The 17,817-nt window shown below is 38.8% G+C and overlaps 1 long non-coding RNA gene across 2 annotated transcripts in view; it reads right to left on the bottom strand.

The window, feature by feature from the left end:
• The window catches only part of LOC123380445, a 131,154-nt gene that overhangs the window by 25,977 nt on the left and 87,360 nt on the right, over positions 1 to 17,817 (bottom strand). For both annotated transcript variants that reach the window (XR_006586208.1, XR_006586207.1), the window contains exon 3: positions 2,689 to 2,759. This is a non-coding gene — a long non-coding RNA (uncharacterized LOC123380445). The remainder of the gene's footprint in view (positions 1 to 2,688; positions 2,760 to 17,817) is intronic.

The following is a 17,817-nucleotide window of genomic DNA, read 5'->3' as shown; positions in this document are numbered from 1 at the left end:
CAAGAATAAAATTATTAAGAAATTTTAGGATGATGACAGCAGAGCATTAAACCAAGCACAGGGCCCTCTGAGGATGGTGTCCAATGAAACTGCACAGGTTGCACAGTCCTGAAGCCAGCCTTGTGTTGAGTACCCAGAAAAAAGAAGAATTTGGTTTTCTGAAAGGAAAGTTTTGTGAAAGGATTAATGCTTGAGAAAATCTAGGTCATAAGAAGTATGGTTTCTGTGGTTTATTTGTCATTTACAATTATGGTAGTCATACACCAATATATATGCCTAATATATACAATATATATGCCAGAGTTTTGTTTTGTTTTCCTAATCTGTATGAATCAAAGACAACCTCAGTAAACCTTATGGAAATGACCTATGGTCTAATCAAACCTAACTACAGACATGATACATTACTCCTTTCTATCACATCACTATGTGGTTATGTATCCATTGTTTGATTATTCCAAGCAGTGGGGAACTTGTTTATTCTCAAGCAGGCATTTCATTTGCAGAAAGTCCTCAACAAAGCATATCAGCATCAAATCCAGTGTTATAAAAGTGTTAGACTCATATTTTCATGGCATAAAGCACTATTCTGTGATAAAATTAGACTAAGACATAAAAATATTGTCTTCCATTCATGATTACTGATGCACAATTTGATAATTTCCCAATGAGGAGGTATCCTGGCCAGGAGACAGCTGGGGACAGGCGAATGAGCCTGCAAAGCCTGTGGTCTCTGGTATATCATGTCTTGCATTTTGATGGGCTGGTGAGAGACAACGTCAGCAAAAGAAAATGAACACTGTAGAGTTTAAAAACATCTAAATTCAAATCTCAGTTACACAGCTTGTTCCAGGCCACTAGCTACATGATGGTAAAGTAGAAACTTAAGCTCTCTGAGTCTCTATTTCCTCATCGGGAAACTAAGAACAATAGCTACTTCACAGGAATGTTAAAAGAATCAGACATATCAGGTGAGTTGACATAGATCAATGTTCTTTATAAATACAAGGTGTTATACAAATATAAATATCATTATACCTTCCAGTACTTAAAGTACATGAGTGAATATAAAATCAGCTGGAGATGAGAGAGTAATTGACTAAAAGCAGTGCAAGATATACAAAGAATGAAGAAAACAGTGAAACAAACATCATGAGGAGAAAATGTTCTGCCGTCTACATTTATTAAGAGTAATATCTTTATACCCAATTTTATGCTACATGTTGTCAGAATTTAAAAAGTAATAATAAAACAATAGAAAAACTGATCCTAACCTTACCAAGTGCTTCCTATTACAATTTTGAGGCAGAAGACCTGGTGGCCTTATTATTTACGTGACTTGTTCCGTGATTTTGGTTAAGGATATAGCCAATTTGAGCCTCATTTTCCTCCTCTGTAAAACGGGAATGATAAATTTCTATCTTCCCAGACTTTCCGGACTAATGAAAATTAATTGAGGAAGCATCTATGAAAATATACTATGAACATGTGAGCTATTAGGGTGATTCTGTTCACAAATGGGCTGGTACAAATATCGATAGGGTAACAATTCATAGGCTCCATCCACCAGGAGTTGGAAAGCTGTGCTACTACCTATTGATGAATGAGGGAGCAGCAGAGCAATAATCAGGATAAAGAATCTTTGGGAAACCATATTTGTTTCCCTATAGAAATTACAATTTAGGCTTTAGCTCAAGAAGACAGTCTGAGATCTGATGCCATCAGGCTACATTAGAGAGTTTCAGATCCCCCATAGAAGCTTGGAACTCATCATTTCTATTTGACAAATGCAGCCATAAACCTGAAACAGGAGAGGCAGACATAATTAAAGACTAAATGACTGTTCTTTAATGAGAAACAATTTCTGTTTTGACTCCAACAGCCTTGAATGTTGCCTTGAATGTTAAACTCCTTGAGACGCCAAGGAGTTTAACTTGAAAATACAATTCAGGTAGAGAAATGGTGATTTCAATAGAAGCATTATCACTCTTTAGGTTCCTTTTAAATCTAATTCTTAAACCTCCCCCAGTGAATGGGATGATGATAACAGCAAATTCACAGTACATGGACTCTTGGATTGTTTGTTTGTTTGCTTGTTTACATGTTCATTGTGTTTGTTTGCTGCATAGCATGCTCCCTTTCCCTGGAAACACCACACCTATTTCCTTTAGTAGAATTGCCTCTGTGCAGCCTTGGTGAATCTTATATAAATTATTATTTCTTTCATGAAGGGAAGGGTGGGCAGTTCATGATTCAAGCTTGGCCAATGAGACATTGAGTGTAAAGACAAAGGGTTCTTAAAGATGGCTGGACCTGACTCCTCCTGCAGTGTTATCTGATGAGACTGTGATTAACTCTTGCTACCTGATTTCCCAAAAGCTCTCGTTTATAAACTCTTCCCACTGTGGTTCCTCAAATGTTCCTTTGGTTCTGTGAGTCAACTCATACATTTTCATTAAACAACCTCTGTTTCAATTAACTAGAATGGGTTTCTGTTGCCGGAAACCAAAACCAAAACAAACACTCAAAAATAAACAAAAACAAAAATGCAATGATATCCCAACCTTGTAGAGCTCAGAGGGAATTATTTCATTCAACTATAAGACTTGTGGGAATAAGCAAGTTGTTCAGATTTATTTTCCATTGTGCCTTTAACAAAGGAGACAATTTGAAAGTAAATCTACCCACCTTTACAAGGCAGAAACTCCATCTCTTCTCAGTTTCACATAGGAAAAAGCACTCCTTGACGGCGTTTAGACCTGCCAAAAACAGAAATTTTGGTGTAGTCCATTTATCTTTTTATTACTGTTTCATTGCTTGTGCTTTTAACGTCATATTGAAGAAATCATTGCTAAGTCGACTGATCCACTGTCATGAAGCTTTCTCTTTTTTCTTCTAAGATTTTTATAGTTTTAAGTCTTACATTTAGGTCTTTGATTCACTTCAAGTTAGTTTCTGTACAGGATGTAAGGTCACAAATAGAAATTTAAACTTTATTATCCAAGAAATCTTGGCATCACTTGGTGGAAGTTCTAACCAAGGCAGTTTACAGAATCAGAATCTCTGAATGGGAGAGAAGAGTGTAAAGGAATAACTAAAGGCATAATGTAAGGAAAACTATGGGTTTGGTAAAGTGTGCTTTGGGTACCATCCCACTTTGTTTATGGCAACTCTTTCTGCCCATCTAGCACTCAAAGCCAGTCCTCATCCATATCCTTCAAGATACTACTCTTTTCAAACTTCCAACCAAATACCACCAAGGTAAATGCTGGGAAAGAGAGCTGGCCTTTATGGAGTACCTGCTGCATGCCAGAAACTACTGTATGATCTCATTTCACAGCATGTGAACAAAGTTTGCTCATGTCTATCCTGTATATGGTTCCATCTGCACTCAAATGAGGAATTCAAGACTAAAAACCTTTCAAATCCATTTATTCCTTCACTCATTCATTCATTTAGTCTTGCTTCCTGATAACTATTGAGCACCAACTATGCACCAGGCACCATGCTAAAATTTAGAAATATAGCTATTAACAAGCCCACAAAGAACTCAATACCTAATGTGGAAGGCTGAGATAATGCAAGTGATTCATTTAATAACTTCAAAGAAATCCTTGAGAACAGTAGGTTTGCAAATTGATATTTGGGAGTAAGCAACTCCTTAGCCAAAACACCTTGGGTCTATACCTTATAGGATCTTATTCATGAGGTCATTCCACATTCTTCTTAGGTCACTTATGATACATATAATGAGATTTGAAGCCATAGTGTTTTGAATTTTGATCAAATGAGAGACCAGCTGGTATAAGAACAGACAGGAGAAATGATAGCACATTGTCCCCTCTGGTATCTAGCGGCAATTCAATTGTGTCTCATTCTCACCTCCTCTCGCTCATCAAAAGATAACTGCCCGTTAAAGTCCAATAAAAACAAATACAAAATTCAATTTTTTTGCTAACTTCACACAAGGCCACAGATGTTACTTGCATGAATGCCTAATAAATTGCTGACTTTCCACAATTTTGCCACCCTGACTTTGTCCACACGTTTTCCAGTTACAATCTCAGGCATTATAAGAACATGTCCTGATTCCCATATTTTAAAGCAATTGTATATTTACGATGTAGGTTGCATATGGTTTCATGAAAATTTTTGCCTGAGGTAGAGAATGAAAATTGCCCTTTATTGAGGTTTTAATTTTTTTTTTAATTGAGATTTCTGTTGTTGTTGTTGTTGTTGTTGTTCCTCTGTTTCTTTCTGTTATGGTGAGTTTTCGATTAGGAGATTTGGTTTTGGTTTGCTGAGGGCTTTTCTCAGAAATTTCATAGTCCACCTCCAGGAGGTGGTGTCTTTCAGCATTTCCCATATGTCAATCCTCTGTCAACTTAGGACAAAAAATTAAAATTGAACCAGATGACTCACTTTTATCAGAAAATGAGCTACACTTTAAGCCTAACTTCTGTTAACTCCACTGGGAAGGGGGAGGTAAAAGTCTGTGAAGAAAGGCTTCTTAGAGACAATGAAAGATATCTAAAGTGGATCAACAGGACAAGCACACCCATACCTCGTGTTTTCTGACACGAACAGACACTTTTGCAGCACAATAGCTTATATTCACAAGATGTCGGGCTATTGAAAGATTTCTTCAGACTTTTTGAAATCTCTCTCTAATGAGAAATTAAAGCTAAAAGAGTGATAGTATCAGAGAGATTTTTTTCCCCTCATTTCTTTAGCTTGAGAAACAAAATCCCTGAATACTCTTTTGTGATTGGACTTATTGACCATTTCTGGAGGCTCGGGGGAATTTCTTTACATGGCTGTTTAGAAGACTCAATTCAGGTGGGGAAGGTTGAGACCTGTCAGCTAACCCATCCTCCCTCAGGGAGCTTTCAAAAGGAAGAAGAGAGTGAACACTGATACCCAGCACTTAGGAAGTGCTATTCACCTGGGTTCAGAGGTTGCTTTACCTCGACAATACCTATTTTCATTTATTGAGCAACTGCACTCCATGAGGCACCTGATCAAGCACTGACCCAACTGAGATTTCAGCTCCTAAATCATAAAAAGGAGGCAGAAAGCACAAAGGTAGAGATAGATGAGAACATGCAAATGTAATTCACCTAATCATCCAGGAGTCCTAGGTAAGCCATAGGGAGCCCACATTTTGTCTCCTTCTCAGATGCAAGAAGTATAAATGACCCACTGTAGAAATTCAGCTTACTTTTCTTCCAAGTAGATAAGCAGGCAACCATGCAGCAGCCTGATTTGTGGAAATCTAACATATTACAACTCAAATTCATGCATGCCCTCAGACTACATTTACGATTCTAAGGCTTCTTGTCTTCCAATCAGTGATATGACCTAGTGTCTGGGGCCTACTGTGTGACCGGGAAAGACCCTGACTGTCTCATTCATCATTATGTCCCCATACCTGGCACTGTGCCTAAAACACAGTAGAGTCTTGATAAGCGGGTGATGAATGAAGGAAAGAAAAAGGGAAAGTAAAATAACCCCAAATTATTAACAATATGTGCTGTATGTCACTTTTTTCTACTTAATCAGGATTCTGTTGGTTTCTGTTTTGACTTACCATTTTGTCTAATATGATAAAATGGAAGTTTGGATGTTAAGGAGTGTTTCTCTGTTTTGATTTTTAGATTAGGGCTGAGGGCAGACATCATAAATGTGGTATTTTTGTCCCTCCCGCTGTTAGCCTCCAGTAGGACTTTCAGCTTCCCTCTATTCCTCTTTTCATGTTATGTCTTCTTTCTGCCCCAACAATGTAAACAGGCCCATTTTTTTCAGAAGGAAAAACCTTATATAAGAACACAGCTATCAGCACCTATTGGGCAAACACCTCCATGGGCCAAAGCAGTAACAGAACACAGGTGATGTTCTGGCCACCTCTCTTCTTCCACTGCTTCGGCACTCTGGGGACTCACCTGTTATATCTCAGGGGAGTAAGGCAACTACCAGAGCCTGCTTCCCCTTTTTCTCATTCCATGTCCCCTACCTTTCCCCTCCCTCCTCTACTTTTTCATGCTCTTTCCTTTCTTTCTCCTTCTTCCTCTTGGCCAGAGTGATTGCATCTGTTCTCAGGCATTCCTCTTCTCCCAGGAGGCTAGGGAGCACAGGCTGGTACAGCTATCTTTCCTAATCTCTGTTGCTCACCTCCCCTAAGTTGTTTACCTCATTCACATCAAAGCATGAGAGACTTAGGTGGCTATCCTAAAGATGAAATTTAGATTTCCTTAAGCCTCTCCTTCACAAAAATCTCTGCCCATCAAGCTGCCATGATAGCATGCTCTCTTCTTAACTTGCTCAATATTCTATCATTTCTTCCCTGAAGCAACACTGTAGAAGCCGATTATAGAAAGGTCCATGCGATCTGTGATGGAAGGATGGACTGCTTAATAGATTACTTCAGTGTCAACCAATATAGTATACTGGTAAATAGAACAGACTATGGAGTCAGACTGCCTGAGTTTTATTCCCAGATCTTTATTTATTAGCATTAATATTTTGAGCACATCCCTCTTTATTTATTAGCATTAAGACTTTGAGCACATTTCTAGGGGTGCCTGGATGGCTCAGTAGGTTAAGTGTCTGACTTCAGCTCAGGTCATGTTCTCACAGTTTGTGCGTTTGAGCCCCGAGTCAGGTTCTGTGTTGACAGCTTGGAGCCTGGAGCCTGCTTCAGATTCTATGTCTCCCACTCTCTCTGCCTCTCCTCTGCCCCCACCTCTGAAAAATAAACATTAAAAAAATTTTAAAAAGGACTTTGAGCATATTTCTCAGGTTCATCATTTGTAAAAGGAAGATAACTATAATACCTATCCTAAAGAGTTGTTGTGATCATTAAATAAGCAGTTAGATAGAAGATACATAGATAAATAGATACATAGATACACAGATAGATAATAGAGAATAGTCCTTCACATTTGGAAGCTGACCTGGCACTCACAGGTAAGACCTGTTACTGTCCTGTTGGGCATAAAAAATCTCAAAGAATACTAACTTCAGACAAAGTTATTCTGAGACCATGAGAGAGTAAGACAGAGCATAGCCACTTCATAATTTTGTCTAAGAACAGACAAAAACAAGGTCACTGTGCTGCTCATAAAATGCTAAATACCCCCCCACACACACACCACCCTTGGCTAAAATGAGTGACTGCTACTTCTTTACCAATGACAGCTTTACTCTGGCTCCAGTCTCCACTCCCCAAAGACAAGATTTAATGAGATACTCGATCGTAAAATTTCCCCTGCTTTTTGACAGCATTCAATTTAGCAGAAATGCCAGCTTTCTTAGACCTTCTCCCAAATCTCTCAATTGGATCCTAAATTCTTTAAGTTTTTTCTAACACCCTAGTGTTGAGACATCCTACCGTTCCCTTCTCATGTTCTCGCATGTTCTCCCTTTTTGGCAACTAGTAATAAACTCAACTTGTTCAGCTTCTGGTGTTCCTGTGGTCTTTGGCTGAAGGGCACTGATGATAGATGGATGAGAGGCACAGAGAAGGATAGTGCCTGCTCGGCCTGCTAGGCATATCACACGAAGTGTTTTAAAGTCTTTCCTAGCACTATCATTATCCATACCTTGAGAATATTAAGTACAGGACAGGGAAATCATGTGCAACATAAGAACCAAGAAGGAGATTCGGAAGGTCAGGCCTATCAATCAAATAATAAGAATAAAGCATGTGTCTAGGACAGAAAGTCAGTACCAAGGCAATGAGACAACTGGGTAAGCACCGAAGAGCAGAGAGGCATTTTTGGTCAATAAACAGAGCATACTAGAAGTGGCAACACAATGCCTCGCACATAGAAAGCACACAGAAATGTAGCTATTTTTTTCATCATTTTCATCAAATGTTCAGGAAACCACTTGGAAATAAGATGATGCTGGCCCTCTGTTTATATGGTAGGAGTCCACAAAGGACAAGAACACTCTTTCTACCCGAAACAGTACATGACTAAGTACCTGGAGGTTCTCCTTTCAGAAAGCTCTTGGCATTTATGTCTGTAACTGGAAAGCACAAATATGTTTTTGCACAGCAACCATATCACTGTCATTTGGCATTCTGTGGTACGGCCCGTGACAGCCATTTGCAGTGTAAATTCGAGTCACATCCCAGCAATTTTGCTATCACTCTTACTGTAAAGTCACCTTGCAGGTTTCCTCTATGAGGCTCTGCTTATTTTTCAACTTTATTGCTAAGCTGATTTGTTTTCCATTTGCTTATTGATGAATTGCACTGTTAACCAGAAATATTTGTTCAGTGGCTAGTAGCAAGCCCAAGGAATCTTTGCAGGACAAACCTTACCAGTTGGCAGGAGTAACAGGCAAAACTCATGTGGATCCAGCTCACATTGTTCATTCCACAGCCTGTGTTCCAGGCACTTATCAATTTATTCCACTGATAAGAATGGCAAGCTCACAACAGTCATGGGGAGAGGAAAACAATATATCTCTGTCCATTATTTATTCATGCCCAAGCCACATGGATGAAAAATACTAGCCATTAACACCAGAACAGCAATCTTTTATGATAATTGTGCCATTGCTTTCTGTACCATTCATTCCATAGTGTACTGCATACAGCAAAAAACGGTAGTTTGGTAATTAGTTCTCAGCGACTCCTCCAGAGCGTAGGAGTAGAGATCAGAGTTTCTGGCTTCTCATGTCAATATTGTTGGTCTCAAATAAACACATAGGGTAACTCACTTCACATTAGTTGCCAGGATTAACAGGAAAAAAAAATTCTATTGCTTTCGCATCCCTCCAAAAAATACTCACTGTTAATATCTTAATGTGTTTTAAATATTTTTAACGTCCATGGTTTGTTTCACACATAAACATTTATATATACATATGTGTGTATACATATGTGTACGTATATGTGTACATGTACGTGTAGTTGTATTTTCATCATACATACAATTTTAAGAAAAACGTTTTCCCCATCTAATATATATGTTCTGGCCGTATCTTCCAAGTGTTTGGCTGGAAACTCAGGGAATACCTTTATTCTACCCATATACATATTTTTTTTTAATTTTGCTTTTTCTTCATATGCTTATTCCTCTTTTGTATTAAAAATGCAAAAGAGGGGCACCTGGGTGGCTCAATGAGTTAAGCGTCCAACTCCAGCTCGGGTCATGATCTCATGGTTCATGGGTTTGAGCCCCACACCAGGCTCTCTGTTGTCAGCACAGAGCCAGCTTTGGATCCTCTCTCCTCCTCTCCCTATCCCTTCCCCACTTGTGAGCCTGTGCATGTGCGCTCACTCGCTCTCTCTCTCTCTCTCTCTCTCTCAAAAATAAACATTAAAAATATATTTTTTTAAAAACGCAGAATTTTACTCTGCCCCTTTCATAATGTGTTATATCCCCAAAATACATGCAGTTTTGTTTCATTGTTTTTGTGTGTTTGCTTGTTTGTTTGTTTGGTTAGTAGATTTCATCCTTACATCAGTGATAGCTCCTGTTTCTCAAAAGACATTACTTAACGACATCCCGGAGAAAAATCATTCACATAATTGCCAACACAGCAGTAGCAATTTCAGTACTGAAATCTTGTATTTCTGTGTGTGCCATTGTTTAAAGGAGGATAGTGTTGGCTAAATTTCCACATGGGTAGGCAAGACCTGGAGAGATCCTGTAAGGGACACATGGAGAAACACTTATATCAAATAAGGTAGAGATCACAGTGGGAGATAATGTGCAAAGACTGGAGGGTGGGGGGAAGTGCAAGGAAAAAGGTAGAACTGCAGAATAATTTATCAAAAAGAAATCTAACAACCCAAAGGAACACTGTAGCTTGTTACACAGGTTCCCATGACTGGAAAGGATTAGAAAAGTTCCTGTATAATGAAGGGGCAATTAGAGTGAGTTTAAGGCAGCCTTGTTATTTATGATTGAGCAAGGTCAACGTGATTAAGTCTCTTCCATTATTTATAAGTTTGTATGTAATTACTATAAATTCTAGGTGTTTTGTATATTATAATAGACCTCACAGTAATGTTATTTTAGATCCTCTTGATGTGTGCATCTGTTCCCCCCAAAATTTCAGTCATTAAACCAAAAATACACACAGTATATTCTGACACTAATCAAGAGAAAGAGCAAATAATTTTTGGCAGACTCAAATTTTTTCAAAAGTGTATAGTATAATGAAAAGCATAATCACTTTCATTCTCTATCCTTTGCTTATGGAAAACAATTTATATATTTATTTTTAGAGAGAAAGAAAGAGAGAGTGTAAGTGGGCGATGGGCAGAGGGAGAGAGAGAATCTCAAGCAGACTCCATGCCCACTGCAGAGCTAGATGCCAGCTCGAACTCACAACTGTGAGTCATGACCTGAGCCGAAATCAAGAGTCGAAAGTTCAAGCAACTGAGCCACCCAGGCGCCCCTGGGAAACAAATTTAAAAGCAGTTTACATCAAACTCTTGACTTGAATCTTTTTTGGAAATGTCTCTCTTGGTGGCCACTTATAATTTAACACACAACTCTTATGATTATTGGCAATGTTTGTGACTAAATGAGTCAATTGTTCAATCAGCTACAGCACTGAAATGTAGGCATGAACAATGAAGGAGCACTCTCCTCCAAATTTGCATGACTAACATTTCCACTTTGATGGGAGAGTTAGCTTATAGCATCTGTTTCAGACACATGAAAATTCAATTAAACTATCAGCTATCAGAACTGCCGTGGAGCAAATATCAACAGAGGAAACCATGACCTAATTATATTATGAATTTTAAACCAGAGATTAAAGCTACATTCCAAGTTAAGTCACATTGACTGACTCATTTCCCAGAAAGCTAACAACTATTTTTGAAATAAAATATTCTCTGGAAATATAGGCAAAGGAGAATCTTCTCTAATATATTACTAGTTTTTTTACTAGTTTTTTTACCAGATCCTTCTAAAAATACAATTTATTATTATTTATTACTATTATTATTATTTTGAGAGAGAGAGAGAGCGTGCAGGCAGGCATGAACGAGGTTGGGGGGAGGGTGGGGAGGGGCTGTGGAGCAGAGAAAGAAAAAGACTATCTTAAGCAGGCTCCAAGCCCGGCACAGAGCCCAAAGCAGGGTTTGATCCCACAACCCTGGGATCATGACCTGAGCTGAAATCATGAGTTGGACCCTCAAGCGACTGAGCCACCCAGGCACCTCTAAAAATACAATTTATTATTAACAAATGTAAAGCTTTAGTAAAAGAAGTTCAGACATTGGAGCAAGAGACAAGAGGTTAAATTGGAAGACTGAGCAAAAATTTCTACAGTTTTGCCCTAGCTAGTAAGAAGGACATTGAATCAAGACTTTGACAGCCTTGAAACTCTATTCACACTAGCTCTGACTACAAAGGAAAGCAGATGTGCTATGTGTGAGATCAGAGAAATGGTAGATCCTAGCATGAGGGAATCTACCCAGGCAGAGCTAAAACTAGACAGTCTGTGTGAAGACATGCCACCATACTGGGAGTTTCTTCCATTGGAACTTAGCTAAGGAGTTCAAAAGTGGTTACCTGTCACTCTTCCTATTTAAATTATACATGTAGTTTGGTCACAGAGGCATTCAGCCAACACCAGGAAGTGGAAGCCTTAGAACAAGATAGAGCACCAGAGGCCGGCCACCATGCTCACTGAATATACCAAGTAGAGTCTTGCCTACCAAGTCTCAGACATGGAGTCCTCTCATCCTCCCTGACCTACGGTACTTATGAATTCTACCTTATTTACTGATTGATGTTCAAAATTGTTTAGTCTCTTCCTAAAACAAATGACTAAAATAGTTACCTAAGGACAAAAGACTTTATGAAGTGACAAGTCTCAACCAGACAGAGTCTTATTCAGTATTAATCAAGCAATAAGACCACGAGTGTCACTATTGTACATACTCATCTTATGTCCCCAGTGTTCCAGCCACACTGGACATTTTACACTGCTCAAGCACATATGTTTGTCTCCATCCCCAAGCCTTTGCTCATGCTGGCTGCTCGTCCTATGCCAGATATGCCCCTGTGCATCTTGTGTAGCCGGTCAATTCCCAATCTCGCTTTAATATCTAATTAAAATGTCTAACAGCACACTGTTACCTCACAAACTCTCTTATAGCCCCTAGTATACTGTATTTTGACATATATTTGTCCCTGTGCTTTTTTGATTGTGAACTCAGTGACAAAAGAGATCTAAGAAAGATGAATTAATTCATGTGATAAGGTCCTCTACAGAAGAATCTTTAATTGCTCTGGCCCTTAATTAGGATAGGAGTATCTGGGGGAAGGAAAAGGACTTACTTCTATTTCCTTGCCTAGACCCTTTTCTTAAGAATGAGGAGATCAAGCTCCCATTCCACCAAGGAATAGGAGCAAATACACAGGACAGTCCATTATACAAACTGGATACATGTGAGGGGGAAAGCACAGTTAATACTCACAGAGGTACTCATGTGTTCAGTTTACTTCCAAGGACACAACACCATGGAAATGAAGACTGCAGACTAAATCCAGACTATTCACTCTGGGGAGTTTATCAGAGCTATAACAGACACCGGTTGATACCTATAACAATAACCTAAGGATGAAGTCTGAGGCCTGGGTCAAACAGAATCTTTAAACTTTGTGATCATGGCACACAGAACTGGATAATAAAACTTTGTGCCTACTTCAGAACTGTTAACAAGAGCTAATGAAAACTTTTAGCATTTTTCCATTCCTGTATCATTCCATATTGTCCTATCTAGTATTTATAAGTCATTAAAAGAGTTGAACTGACAGAACAAAGCAGTTACCAGATTTCAATGGAAATAGATTAGGGAAAGTGAGAGACCTACCATCTTCATAGAGACACTAATATTTTTTTCTGCCTACATGTTCATGGCAAATCCTATTTGAAATAAGATCCCTGTAGCCACCAAGCTTGTAGGTGGGTTGTGGGAATCTTAGCAATCATTAAACTCCATATGCTTCCTCACTGCTGCTCATGTACATGTATTTTTGTTACTAGGCAAATTTTTTTCATTGAAGGAAAAGTGACTCTAGCTCCATGCAATTTTTAATATGTAAAAACCCAGAAAAAAAGATCATTAAGAATTTGATAAAAATTCTTGTAAATATATGATATCCTGGGGCACCTGGGTGGCTCAGTTGGTTAAGTGCCCGACTCTTGATTTTGGCTCAGGACATGATCTCAGGGTTCATGAGATCAAGCACTGACAGCACAGAGCCTGCTCGGAATTCTCACTCCCTTTCTCTCTACCCCTCCCCTGTTTGCTCTCTCTCAAAACTAAAATAAATAAACATTTAAAAAAAATAAATGAATAAACATATGATATCCTGTTTTTTCTTATATATCTTTGATTACAGAGAGTTGTCTACATTCTCAGTCTATTATCCCTTTCCTCCCAATCTCTCCTAAACCCCACTCTACTCAGGGATTTGCTCTGTCTTCCTCCATTCTTCTCAAAGTAACCAATGTGACCTCCATGTTTCTATGGAGCTAGTGGGCAATTCTTAGTCTTTATCTTACGGATTTGCCAACAATGTTAGAGACAGCTGATCCCTTTCTCCTCTTTGATATACTTCCCTCACCTTGCTTCCCGAATGCCACCCTTCCCTTGTGTTCCTTCTTTTTCTCCTTTGCTAGCTACTTTTCCTCACCAGCCTTTATCATTGGAGTGGTTCAGGTGTTCATCAGCCTTTGCTCCTCTTCCCCTCTATTTGCACTCATTCCTTTGGCGATCTTACCTAGTCTCTTGAGTTCTATGTACGCTCTGCATGCCAATGAGTCTCAAACATGCACAAACATTGCAATCATGGCACAAAATTCTTTCCCAAAGTCCAGACTCATCTATCCCCTGCCTATTCAACATCCCCCCTACATGTGTCTAATAAAAACGTCATGTTTAACATGTCTGCAGCTAAATCTTTGATCTTCTCCCCCAAATCTATTTTATCTTCAGCCTTCTCTCTCCCTGTTGTTAGCAATGCCATCTGTCCATTTGCTCAGGCCAGAACTTAGAGGCGTCTTTGACTGATTTCTTTCTCTGGCTCCCACATTCAATTAATCAGCCAATCTTTTTGGCTCTACCTTCAAAATATTAATCCAGAGAAACAATCATTCTAGAAATATCTACAGGGAACAAACACATTGTTCATGGTACTGAAATATAATTTAAGAATCACTCCATGCCCATGCTTGCATGGATTTCTATGCCATGTAATGAACCCAGTAAACAAACTGCATATGGCACCTGAAACTATTGTTTTTGTTTCTTCTCTGAACATACTAAGCAAAAGAAAATTAAGTTTTGGTTTAATCTCTGCTTTATTTTTTTCTAAATATCTTTCTCCACTGATGCTAATGTACCACAGCTAGTTCATTATTAGAAATTGACTATTTTTTTCTCCCAGAAGAGCATAACACTATTCATTTGAAACTCCAGAGAGCCTATTAATACAATTTAAGGTATGTGAGGATAATCAAGGGCATATCATTTTTAGCTTAGTGTGCTTGCCAGGTAATTAGTAAGAAAGAAATCATTCATTTCCATCTCTTACTACTGATGTATTTATCCTTTCTCTCTTTCTTGTTTCCTGTTTTCCCTGTATATATAAAACACATTTTTCATCAGATAGGGGTACACAATTAAAAACAGTGGATGGTAACAAATTCACCTCCATGTTCTAATCTATTCAGCTAACATACATGATATGCCAGGCACTTTGCTAGGCACTGGAGCTTCAACAGTGGTCAAGGCAGATGTAGCTTCAGTCTCTCAGTACAACTTAGTCTAGGGACAGCTACAGTCAGAGAAATAGTCTATTTACTACAATTGAAGATCTGCTGAGATAGGTGAGGACCAGAGTGTCACAGGAACGCTAACTTGAGCATTTCAGCAATGACCTCTAAGAGAAGGCAACTTGCAAGGTATGGTCTGAAGGATGAGTAGGAAGAGTCCGTTTGTCAGGGAGGAGAGACTACTGTTTTAAGGAAAAGGAATGTCACATGCAAAGACCCAGAGGTGAAAGAACACTAAAACACACTGGCAGTTCAGAGTGTTCAAAGAAGCGGTAAGGAAAAGAAACAAACTTGGGCCAATTCTAAGAGAAGGCAAAGGGCCTGCACTTGATAGTAAGAACTGCAGAGAAACCATCTCAGTCTGCTCAGGCTGCTGTAACAAAACTACCAGAGATTGGGGGCTTAAACAACAAACACTTACTTCTCATAGTTCCAGAAGCCAGGAAGTTCAAGATGGACGCACCTACAGATTTGGTGTTTGGTGAGGGCCCATTCCCCATTTCAGAGATGACCATCTTTCCTTTGTACTCTTACCTGGAAGAAGCTTCAGGGGAGCTCTCTCCCTTTTTATAAGGGCCCTCATTCTATTCATGTGGGTTCCACCCTCATGGCCTAATCACCTCCCAGAGGCCCTAGCTCCAAATATCACCACGTTGGGGTCAGGATTTCAACATATGAATTTGGGGGACACACAAACACTCAGTCTCTGGAAGAAACCTTAAGCCTGAAAGTGAACAACCCAGTTGTGTTTCAGAAAGATCACTCTCACGTCACTGTGAAGAAGACACAAACAAAGGGGCAAGATTAGAAGTAGGAAAACAGGTAACAGCTAACATAATCTTGGAGAGAAATGATGGTGGTCCGAACAAAATGAATGAGAATACAGATAGAGATAAGAAACAAGAGAGACCCCACAAATTTGGATCATTGCCAAATAAAAGTGTGGCTGTCTAGGGGATTTTAAATTCTAGCACATTCCCTTAGCAGCACTTGTGGAGCACCTATTATCAAAACAGGCAAACCATTATCTGGAAAGTAAGACCCAAGGAAATTAATAAAATTAATTAAAGTCACACAGATAATTACTGGTATAATAGAGTCTAGTATAGGTCGTCCAGTCCAGTGATTACAGCTCAATGTTTTATATGTAACAATGCTCAAGCTATCTCAATAAAATGAATTCGTATCTATCCATCCAAAGTGATACAAAAGCAAGGTTAGGAACTACAATGTTTAAAGTGAGCTTAATTCTGATCCTTATAATTCGCATTTTAGAAATGTAATTTGGTTGCACACCTTCCCTCAAACAGTTTAAGTCCCTTTGAATTAGGGTGTACGTACAACTGTATCTCCAACCAAGAAGAGCCTAATATTGTTTGCCAGAGACTGCCTCCAGCCATGCCACTCAATTTGGTACAGCTATCAGCAGACAAATTTATCACATACATTAACCTGCTGCCTTGAGTGGAAGGTTACTGAAATAATGACTAGGAGTATCAAAATCATGAATAAAATATGGGAATTGGGATTGCAAGTTATAAAGTTCCTTATCAAGTCTGCAGACTAAATGTGCTCTCAGAGGTGGTGCTCCCACCTCGGGTGACACAGATGAATGATGACACTTATTTTAAAAAGAGAGAAGAGCAGATTCGCACCTTAGGTTGAATTTTGTTGGCGTTGCTATCAGTTGGATCCAAATAAAATGTGTTAATTTTTCTGTGTTTTCTCAGAGTTCACTTGTGAAAATGGAGCTGTCGCATGGAGAAGAAAATAAGAAAAAAGTGAAGATAAAATAGGTCTTTTCAAGAGACAGTAGTACGGCAAGTAAAAAGAGAGGATATTTGGGCTAAAATCAAATTCTTCTTTGGACCAAGATATAGTCTTAGTTTTCTTACACAGAGTGAGGCATGGAAAATACAAGGTAATTTGTTGGGATTATAAGTGGTAGGTGGAGAAGAAAGTGGAGTATTGCCCTGTACAAAGTGGTGGGGCAGGGGTGGGGGGGTTAAGTTTAACATATAGAATGTATGTTTAGACTCCTGGGTTGAATTACCTAGATAAGCTTTGACAAAGCTGTTAAGTATTTTTTAACAATTCTGCCAAATCTCTCCAAATTCAGTCATGATTTAAACACTACAGAGAAGCTAGCAATTTCATAGGGCACCAAGTCTTATCGAAAGAGTCCAGAGTAAGCCAAATTTGACTGACCCTTGCCAAGAACCTCGCAGAGGTTTTAATCACAAGAAGGTCTACTGGACATCAGCCCGACTTCCTGAGCAATTCTGTAGTGTTTCACCTGGGAATCGTCTTTTGTTTGCAAGTCAGTGCTGGGTAAATTTCTATTTACGAGGGGGGGGGGGTGGAATTCACCAATCCATTACTTATTTTGAAAGTGTGATTATTCATCCTTGAATTTGGATCTTTGTACTTAGTAAAGAAAACAATCAGGCAGGTAAAATAATCACGTGCATAAAATGAGAAAGAATGTTTGTATATCTCTAGGGAACTAAATGCTTGCAAGCACTTTAAAAGCACCCCTTTGTACATTAACATAAGAATGTCAGAGTGGTCACAGTCAACTCAAAGAGAAATGTCCAGTTTTACTCCACATTACTCAGAACAGACCGTAAAAATATACTTGCTCCTTCTGATATCTACCTCAAAGTTTATGGATTAAGAAAAAAGGTCCTAGCTCCTGTTTTTAATTCAGGAGGAATTTGTTTCATCCCTTTAACAGTCTTATTATATTTTCATCTATAACTCATCGTTTAATGTTTCATTTAATCCTTATAGAAACACTAAAAAATAGGGATTAACTTATCCTCAGGCTGGAAAACCAGATAGCTTCATCTGGGAATTTATTCATTCAACAACTATTTATTTGTCTGGTTTTTTGGAGGTCATACAATGAATAGTTGAAATTGTTGCCAGATCTAGTTTGGAAAGTTTTGGAGTCAGACTGACTTGTGTTAGAGTCTCCCGGGTTTACTAACTTGG

This window comes from Felis catus, chromosome D1, assembly GCF_018350175.1.
Source record: "Felis catus isolate Fca126 chromosome D1, F.catus_Fca126_mat1.0, whole genome shotgun sequence".
NCBI lineage: Eukaryota > Metazoa > Chordata > Mammalia > Carnivora > Felidae > Felis > Felis catus.
The sequence above is the reverse complement of the archived record's forward strand: the minus strand, read 5'-3'. Positions and strand labels throughout refer to the sequence as shown.